General features: G+C 35.4%; 1 pseudogene; it reads left to right on the top strand.

Annotated features, from left to right (window-relative positions):
* The first annotated feature begins 3,880 nt into the window (after positions 1 to 3,880).
* Positions 3,881 to 4,797, top strand: LOC132670910 (ADP/ATP translocase 2 pseudogene; annotated as a pseudogene).
* The last annotated feature ends 3,734 nt before the right edge of the window (positions 4,798 to 8,531 follow it).

Below are 8,531 nucleotides of genomic sequence, written 5' to 3'. Positions count from 1 at the left end.
TAGTTATTATATCATTAAAGTAGAATTGTATGATGCTACTTGCATAGTCATTAGAAAGACTTCATTTTAAAATTTAATGCATTTTAAAATTTCACTACTCCATGTTAGGAAGAATGATTGGATATTTCAAGGGGAATCAACGATGGTTCATGTAATGACAGAGGTTTTTGCTCACTGCTAAGAATGATTGAAAAAAGAAATATGGATATAATTAATTTGTTGTTATGTCTCCACCAGTGGTAAGGAAGGAGGTTGGCCATTAATTGTAGTCCCTGCTTTCAAATTCTGGTCAATCATTTATTTTCTGTTGACCTTGAGTAAGACACTATTCTATGCCTCAAGTTGTTTGGCCATAAAATGAGGATTGTGTTTATCTTTACCTTACTGGTTTGTATTTAAGAGAGAGGAGTTTAAATGAGTTTATGAAAGTAAAATCTTTAAAAAGCACATGGGACACAGTAAGCAATATATAGATATTGGTATTACTAAATAAATATGCAAAGCTACATATGTTTCTATTTTATCTACAGTTAAAACTATACACATGTAGTTATGGTTTCAAATGACAATCTCTCACTCGAAATAATTTACAAGGTTTTACTGTTCAGAGTGTCCCATGCCCTTTTTCCCTGCCCTGTGATAAGACATTGTAATATTTTGTAAATTCAGTTTGAGTCATTGTGCTTTGTCCCATTGTATTGATCTGATATTTTCTGTTGATTTGTATCATAATGTCTCTGTCTCTCCAGATGACCTGTCAATCTTTGAAAGTCTTGTTACTATAATTTATTTCATGTCTAATCCATGAAATTAAGTGTTTATTGCCTATATTTTTATATCTACTCTATATTAATCCTTCAGAATATCCAGTTGGATGAGTATATTCTCCTTTTGTAGATGGGGAAGCTTGGCCTTAAATGTTAAGTAATTGATTGCAAATTACTCATTAAATGTCTGAGTCAGAATTCAAATTCAGACAGATCTTTCTAATCCCAAAGTTTATATTCTATTGGTCTGACCTCCCCAGGTTTCCTCTTGGTGCTCTAATTATCAACCATACTTCTCAGTTTGCTTTCTTTCTCATTCATATGTCTGACCCCTACGTTTCACATTTAATTGCAAGTATGAATTGATGTAAAAGTTTTAGCTAGACAAATATACAGGTTAAATGCAATTATCTTATTATTTATCTGTAATATGATATAGATCATGGAGCTATAGTTTCTGCCTAGCAATTTAGTCAACAAGAATTTTCATAGAGAACTGGGAAATCTTCTTAGAAAATAATTTTGATTAATAAATGTTTAGAGCAAGAAAAGAATACCTGTTCTATTGAAATAATATGAGTGTATGAGGACTTATTTTCAAATTATTATCATTTTCCGTCTGCTTTTTAAAAATTATTTAAATTTTAGTTAATATATAGTGAAATATTGGTTTCAGAAGTAGAATTCAGTGATTCATCACTTACATACAACACCCAGAGCTCATCATAACAAGTCCCCTCCTTAATACCCATCACCCATCTGGCCCATCTCCCACACACCTCCCTCCATCAACCCTCAGTTTGTTCTCTATTATTAAGAGTCTCCTGTGGTTTCTTTCCCTTTCTTCTGATTTCCTCCTCCTTCCCCTATGTTCATCTGTTTTCTTTCTTAAGTTCCACATATGAGTGAAATCATATGATATTTTTCTTTCTCTGATTGACTTATTTCCCTTAGCATAATACATTCTATCTCCATCCATGCCATTGCAAATGGCAAGTTTTCATTCTTTATAAGGGCTGATTAACATTACATTGTATATATATGCCATATCTTCTTATCCATTCATCAGTTGATGCACATTTGGACTCTCTCCAGTTTGGCTATTGTTGATAATGCTTCCATAAACATTGGGGGTGTATGTACCTCTTCTAATCTGTATTTCAGTATCCTTTGGGTAAATACTTAATAGTAAAATTGCTAGATCATAGGGTAGTGCTATTTTTAGTTTTTTTGAGGAGCCTCCATACTCTTCTCCAGTGTGATTGTACCAGTTTGCATCCCTACAAACAACATATCTGATAAAGGGTTAGTATCCAAAATCCATAAAGGACTTTTCAAACTCAATACCCAAAAATCAAACAACCCAGTTAAGACATGGGCAGAAGACAAGAATAATCACTTTTACAAAGACATCCCGATGGCTAACAGATACATGAAAAGATGCTCAACTTCACTCATCATAAGGAAACTACAAATCAAAACCACAAAGAATACAAGATGCCACCAAATGCCATATAAGTCAGTAAGAATATTAAGCTAGACATTTTTAGTTAATTGAAAAAGGCTGAGTAGGGTTAGTGTGAAAGAAATTCCCCAAGAGTCACAGTCATAGGATAGTTATGTCTTTGCAGAGTGTTTTCTCTAGGAACCCCACCAGGTGCTTGGGCAATATCAGGGAGAAATCCGAAACAAATCAACAAAACCAAAAAACAACTTTCTTCATGGTTCTTGCTGGGGTTGCAGAATGATAGCCACTGCCAAAACTCTACCCAGACCCTCTCTCTCTCTATCTCCATTGAAATAAAAGGTTTTTCTGCAGAGGATTTTGTGAGTAGGAAGACAACCAAATTCGTAGACCAGGTGCAGAGTGGAAATTCATTGCAACTGAAGGTGGGAACTGGTTGCTGTCATTCCCATCTGAGATGCATCCCAAAATTTTTAATCTTCAGGAGTTAGGGCCTCAAAATTGTAAACTAAGGGCACTAGTGGAGAAGCACTGCAGTTAATGAAGGAAACAAGGAATTTTTAAAAAATGTTTCTACTTTGAGAAGGAGCTAGAGAATGTGCTAGCCCTAGCTTTGCATCTGGAGAAGAGATCAGATACTTAAAAAGGGCACATGCCTGAGATCAAGGTTCATAGTGTCTGCTTAAGACTAAGGCTTATCAGAGCATCAAATACCCCTACCAACTCCCTATCAACAAGCTGACATTCATCTAGTACAACTAACAGTGGGAGACACCTGTGAGAACTGCAAGACACAGGCTTTCTCTGGGGGGAAGTGCAAAGGAAAATTCAAAACTAAGTGGAGAGACAAACAAAAGATATCACTAATGGAATCTAGACTCCGATGCACTGAGGATAACCAAAACAACAACAAACCCAGCCCTACATCACAACCAAGTGAGGTTCATCCCAGGAATGCAAGGCTTGTTCAATATTGAAAAAAAATGTTTGGAAAAAAAAAAAAAAAAAAAAATGTTTGTTTTTTTTTTTTACCATGTTAACAGAGTAACTAAATAAGAAAAAAAATTATTGTAGCAACAGATGAAGAAAAAAGCATTTGGAAAAATCAGACATCTGTTCCTGATAAAGGCTCTCAACAAACTAGAAGCAGGGTACTTTCTTAATCTCATAAAGAACATCAACAAATCCTCCAGCTAATATCATATTTAATAGTGAGAGACTACTTTCTGCCTCAGATCAAGAATAAGGCAAGGGTATCTCCTCCCCCTACTCATATTCAATGTTATGTTGGTTTGCTAATGAGATAGATTTTCAATAAGGCAAAAGGAAAAAGGAAAATAAAGAGCATATAAATTAGAAAAAGAGAAGAAGTAAAGCTACATCTATTTGCAGAAGATACGATAGGCAAAATATATGATTGTCTATACAGATAATCACAAAGAATCTAAAAAAGGGCTCCTAAACTTTAAATATGTGCAATTCATTTTATGTCAATATTTTTTAAATGGCTTTAAAAATTGCAAGCCAACAAAGCATATTGATTTGCCATATGGAGTCATTTGATAATGACTCCTTAAATATTAAAATATGCTTCCTAAAGTCCCAGCCAGTTCCTACTGTAGTCACCTGCCTCCTCTTTCCTTTCAACATGACAGACAGCTCTATGTCCTTCACCAAGGACTTCCTAGAGGGTGGAGTGGCCGCAGTAGACCTCCAAGACATAGTAAAGCCCATCCATTGGGTCAAGCTGCTGCTGCAAGTGCACGGTGCCCACAGGCAAATCACTGCAGATAAGCAGTACAAGGGCATTATAAACTGCGTGGTTCATATCCCCATGGAGCAGGGAGTCCCGTGCTTCCAGCGTGGTAACCTGCCCAATGGCATCAAATACTTCCCCACCCAGGCTCTCAACTTTGCCTTCAAAGATACATACAAACAGAGCTTCCTGGGTGGTGTGGACAAGAGAACCCAGTTTTGGCACTACTTTGCAGGGAATCTGGCATCAAGTGGTGCTGCTGCAGCCCCATCCTTGTGTTTTGCATATCCTCTTGATTTTGTCTATACCCATCTAACAGTTGATGTGGGCAAAGCTGGAGCTGAAAAGAAATCCCAAGGCCTCAGTGACTGCCAGGTTAAGGACTACAAATCTGGTGGGATGAGGGGCCCGTACTAGGTTTTAATGTATCTATTCAGGGTATTACCTACCAAGCTGCCTACTTCAGTGTCTAGGACACTGCAAAGGGAACACTTCCAAATCCCAAGGATATTCACATCTTCATCAGCTGGATAATAATACAATCCGTCACAATGGATGCCGGGTTGATTTCCTGTCCATCTGACACTGTTCACTGCCATATGATGGTGCAGTCAGGGCACAAAGGAGGTGACATCGTGTACACAGGCAGGCTTGAATGCTGGTGGGATATTTCTTGCAGTGAAGGAGCTGAAGCTTTTTTTGAGGGTGTATGGTCCAGTGTCCTCAGAGGCATGGGTGATGCTTTGGTGCCTAACTTGTATGATGAAATCAAGTTCACGGAAGTTAATTCCGAGTTTTTCCCCCTGTGAACAGGCATGTTGTATTATGTAACATACCTAGAGCATTCTTGACAGACTATTGGCTATCTGTCAGTGGCAACTATTTACTGGTTGAAAATGGGGAGCAATAATATTCATCTGACAGGTTTTCTCTTAAAGCTATTTCTATGATGATGACGCTCAATTATATTTTTTATTTCAGTCACTCCTGATAAGTAAATTTGAAGAAATAAAAAATACCTGAAATTTTAAAATACCTCTGAAAAACAACTACTTTTACTTTTTTCATAAAAAATATTGATCCATTTTTTTTTTTTCAAACAAGGGACAGATTCCAAAATTCTTTGTAACTAATTCATTAAAATGGTATGATTAGGTCCCAGGAATATACTTATCTTATTTTCTTTTGAAAGGGCCTGGTATTTAACTAAAGACACTATCACCCTATGAAGGCAAACATTTAAAATGGAAAGTTCTCAACTATATTTCAATTCTTTTTTACACAATTTTATTTCAGTATAATCTTCTTTTTTAAATAATGGCCCTAAATTTCCTTATTAACTTTCTCAGAATGTCATTGATTTCAGTAATCTCGTATTTATTTGTGTACAGATTTTTCTTTGGCTTTATCTTACTATTAATTTTAACTATTACGTTACTTGCATACCACCTGTTATAATCGTTTCACTATGATTTAGTCCCTTTTCCATTTAGCACTGGGAGTAACTTTGTGTTTAGTGCTCTAACCTTTTAGTGAAACCTTCTACCATAATTCACCTACGGGTATGAAGTAGCTAAGAAATCAGCTTTATATTTAAATATCCAAATTACTTAAAAGAACATCAGTGGGGTTGCTTTAGATCATGTGTCCCATATAGACATTGCCAATTTTCCTAACCAATAATATTAGTTTGTAAAGGTCTGCATTTCTTAAGAGAAATTGTTACCAAGTAATGTTTACATCTTCTTAAAACTATTTCAATACTACTACTTCGAATGTTTTCACTCAATAGCTCTCCTAGGGCTCTCTGAACTTTCTAGTGGAATATAGAAACACTTAATTTTTTTTAAAAAGTAGCTGAATAGGGGCACCTGGGTGGCTCAGTCAGTTAAGCATCTGACTTTGGCTCAAGTCATGATACCATGGTCAGTGGGTTCCAGCTCTGCATCGGGCTCTTGTGCTGACAGCTCAGAGCCTGGAGGCTGCTTTGGATTCTGTGTGTCCCTCTCTCTCTGCCCCTCCCCCCACCTCTCTCTCTCTCTGTCTTTCTCTTTCTTTCTCTCTCTCTCTCTCTCTCTCTCTCAAAGATTAATAAACATTAAACAGATTTTTAAGTAGCTGAATATATGAGCAAATATCAGCATATTACAAGTAAAAGTGAGATGAAGGATGCATCCCTTCCTAATTGTATTGACATGTGCAAGAATTCAAGTGTTTTCCACAGATCGTCTAAACTTAATTCTGTAGAGAAATTGACCATCTATTGTTTTTTACATGAACACTTCCTTTTGGGTCACTGAAATTATTAGAATACTATTTCCTGGAGTGTCTGGGACCACTTTCTCACTTTGACTGTAACCTATGTAGAGAAGTGAGTACAATTGGTTATGTGTACGTAATAATTTTATAGACTCCATGCAACCTGACTTGAGATAAACTTTTGGGTTTAGAGGAACAAATTATTCATCATGTCTACTAAATTTTTACCTTATTTTTTGAGCTGTAGACATAGCTCATTCATATTCATATTCCCCCTCAGTACGTAAGACATTGTCTTTCATAGTAAGTGAACCCTGAATAAAAATTGTCAGGACCGGTCTTTCCTCCCACAGTTAGAGAACTCTACTAACTTTGTTTTTGAAGTACATTTGTCACCTAAGACCAGTGATTCAATAGCTGCTTCTCTCATCAAGAAAAATATCAGCAATTGTGAAACCATTTCCTCAGCCCACAGTAATGAGATAGTAAGTACATTTTACTAAAAGAGATGCAACACATTTATTCTCTAAATGTTTTAAGTTTTAAACTTCAGATAAGTCAGAGCACTAAAGATTTCAAATCTAAATGTTTTATTCCTTTGTTAAATTAGTTTTATACAACTATGACAATATCTATTTAGCCTATAGTTAGGAATTATAAAGACTATGTTGTTATATTTATTCTACACGTTTTAGCAAATCAGTGCTATAAACCAATACACATTCATTGAATAATGTCTACGGGCAGACAGTAATGCTATTCACCACATTTCATGGTGCCATATTCTAGGAAACTCCTGAGGGGATTTTTCTCGGGTGTTTTCAGGACCTGAAAAATATTCTTATATAGAATAAATGGTGAATTTTATGGCTGAATTAATCTGATTAAAATAGCTGACTTTGTCTCATTTTTTTCAGGTGATGCAATTTGTGACTTACCTCTGGCTAGTGTGAAGGATGTGACAGTGTATATTTGTATAGTGATCTTGCCCCCTGGCTTTATCTTCTTTTTGTCCTCTTGTTTTTCTTACATCATAAGTATCTTCATTCACACAGAGCCTAAGGCAGACTTGCCTGGTAATAGTGCTATTCCTGCACTTCAAAATGGCGACAGTAAAACTATGAGACAATGTCAATATGGAATGTATCAAGCCTGTGACAAGTATTTGTCTGAAGGAAACAAATAATGGAGGGGACTGGCAGATGCTCTGCTTCTGATTCTCATGAGCAGCATAAACACGTGAGCTTCCTTCTCCTGAGGTGGACAAGGGCTGTTGTCTGAAGCTAGATTTACTATATTTTTACCATTTTGCTGTCCATATTTTCAGTACAAGCTCATGTGGCCTGAGGAAAGAGGCCCTCTTAGAAAGTATGTGTCAAAAACCTAAAACTCTAATGACCTTATTTCCTACAATTAAATATAAACTCTCCAAAAAAGCTCTTAGTACATTTAACATTGCAATTAGGTGTTTCATCCATACTGTTCATCTTTATTTTTAGATACCTTGTAAATATATAGCTCATTTACTCCACCAATCCCTTATTTATCCATTTATTCAATTAACATGTTGATATTTATTAGTTTTATAAGGTAATGGTTATTTAAAAAACTACCATTATGTATATAATTTAATACTGCCAGCATTATCCCTCTTCTACATTATTATTTAAGATTAAAAATGTTAAGTTCCTGAGAAAACCAGTAATGCTTGACTCCCAGAGGAGTGACTGGTAGTAACTCCTAAGTCTAAATTAAAATACTTTACTTTTGTGCTAATGAGCTATTATAAAAGAAGAAGAGACTAAGAAATGCCAATATATTTAATTTATAAAGATTTTATGATGTTTTATTTTATGTTTAATCTTTGTTTTATAATACTACTTAGAATGTATTTTAGTTCAAACAACTTTGAAGAATGGAAGTGAAAGTTCATTAAAATGTTACTCTGGGGAGACATTAATAAACAAGTTACAATAAACATTATCTATGTTATATTGAACTAGAAAGCCAGAACTCACACTTCCAGTAAGTTAGAGCATGCTATTCTATTATGTGAAGATGTATGAATCCTCATGTCAAGATGTTTGGAGGGAACCCAGATAAAAACAAAACAAAATGAAACAAAACCATCAATTAGCCTCACTAAGTCCAAGGTAAGACAGGACCAGCTGAGTGAGTGGAATGATTATTCATGCCAACAACTGGGTTATATATATATATATATATATATATATATATATATATATATATATGGAGAGAGAGAGAGAGAGATAGTACTCTGCAA

This window comes from Panthera onca, chromosome C1 (assembly GCF_046562875.1).
Source record: "Panthera onca isolate mPanOnc1 chromosome C1, mPanOnc1 haplotype 2, whole genome shotgun sequence".
Lineage (NCBI taxonomy): Eukaryota > Metazoa > Chordata > Mammalia > Carnivora > Felidae > Panthera > Panthera onca.
Note: the sequence above shows the minus strand (reverse complement) of the source record. Positions and strands in the feature narration are given on the sequence as shown.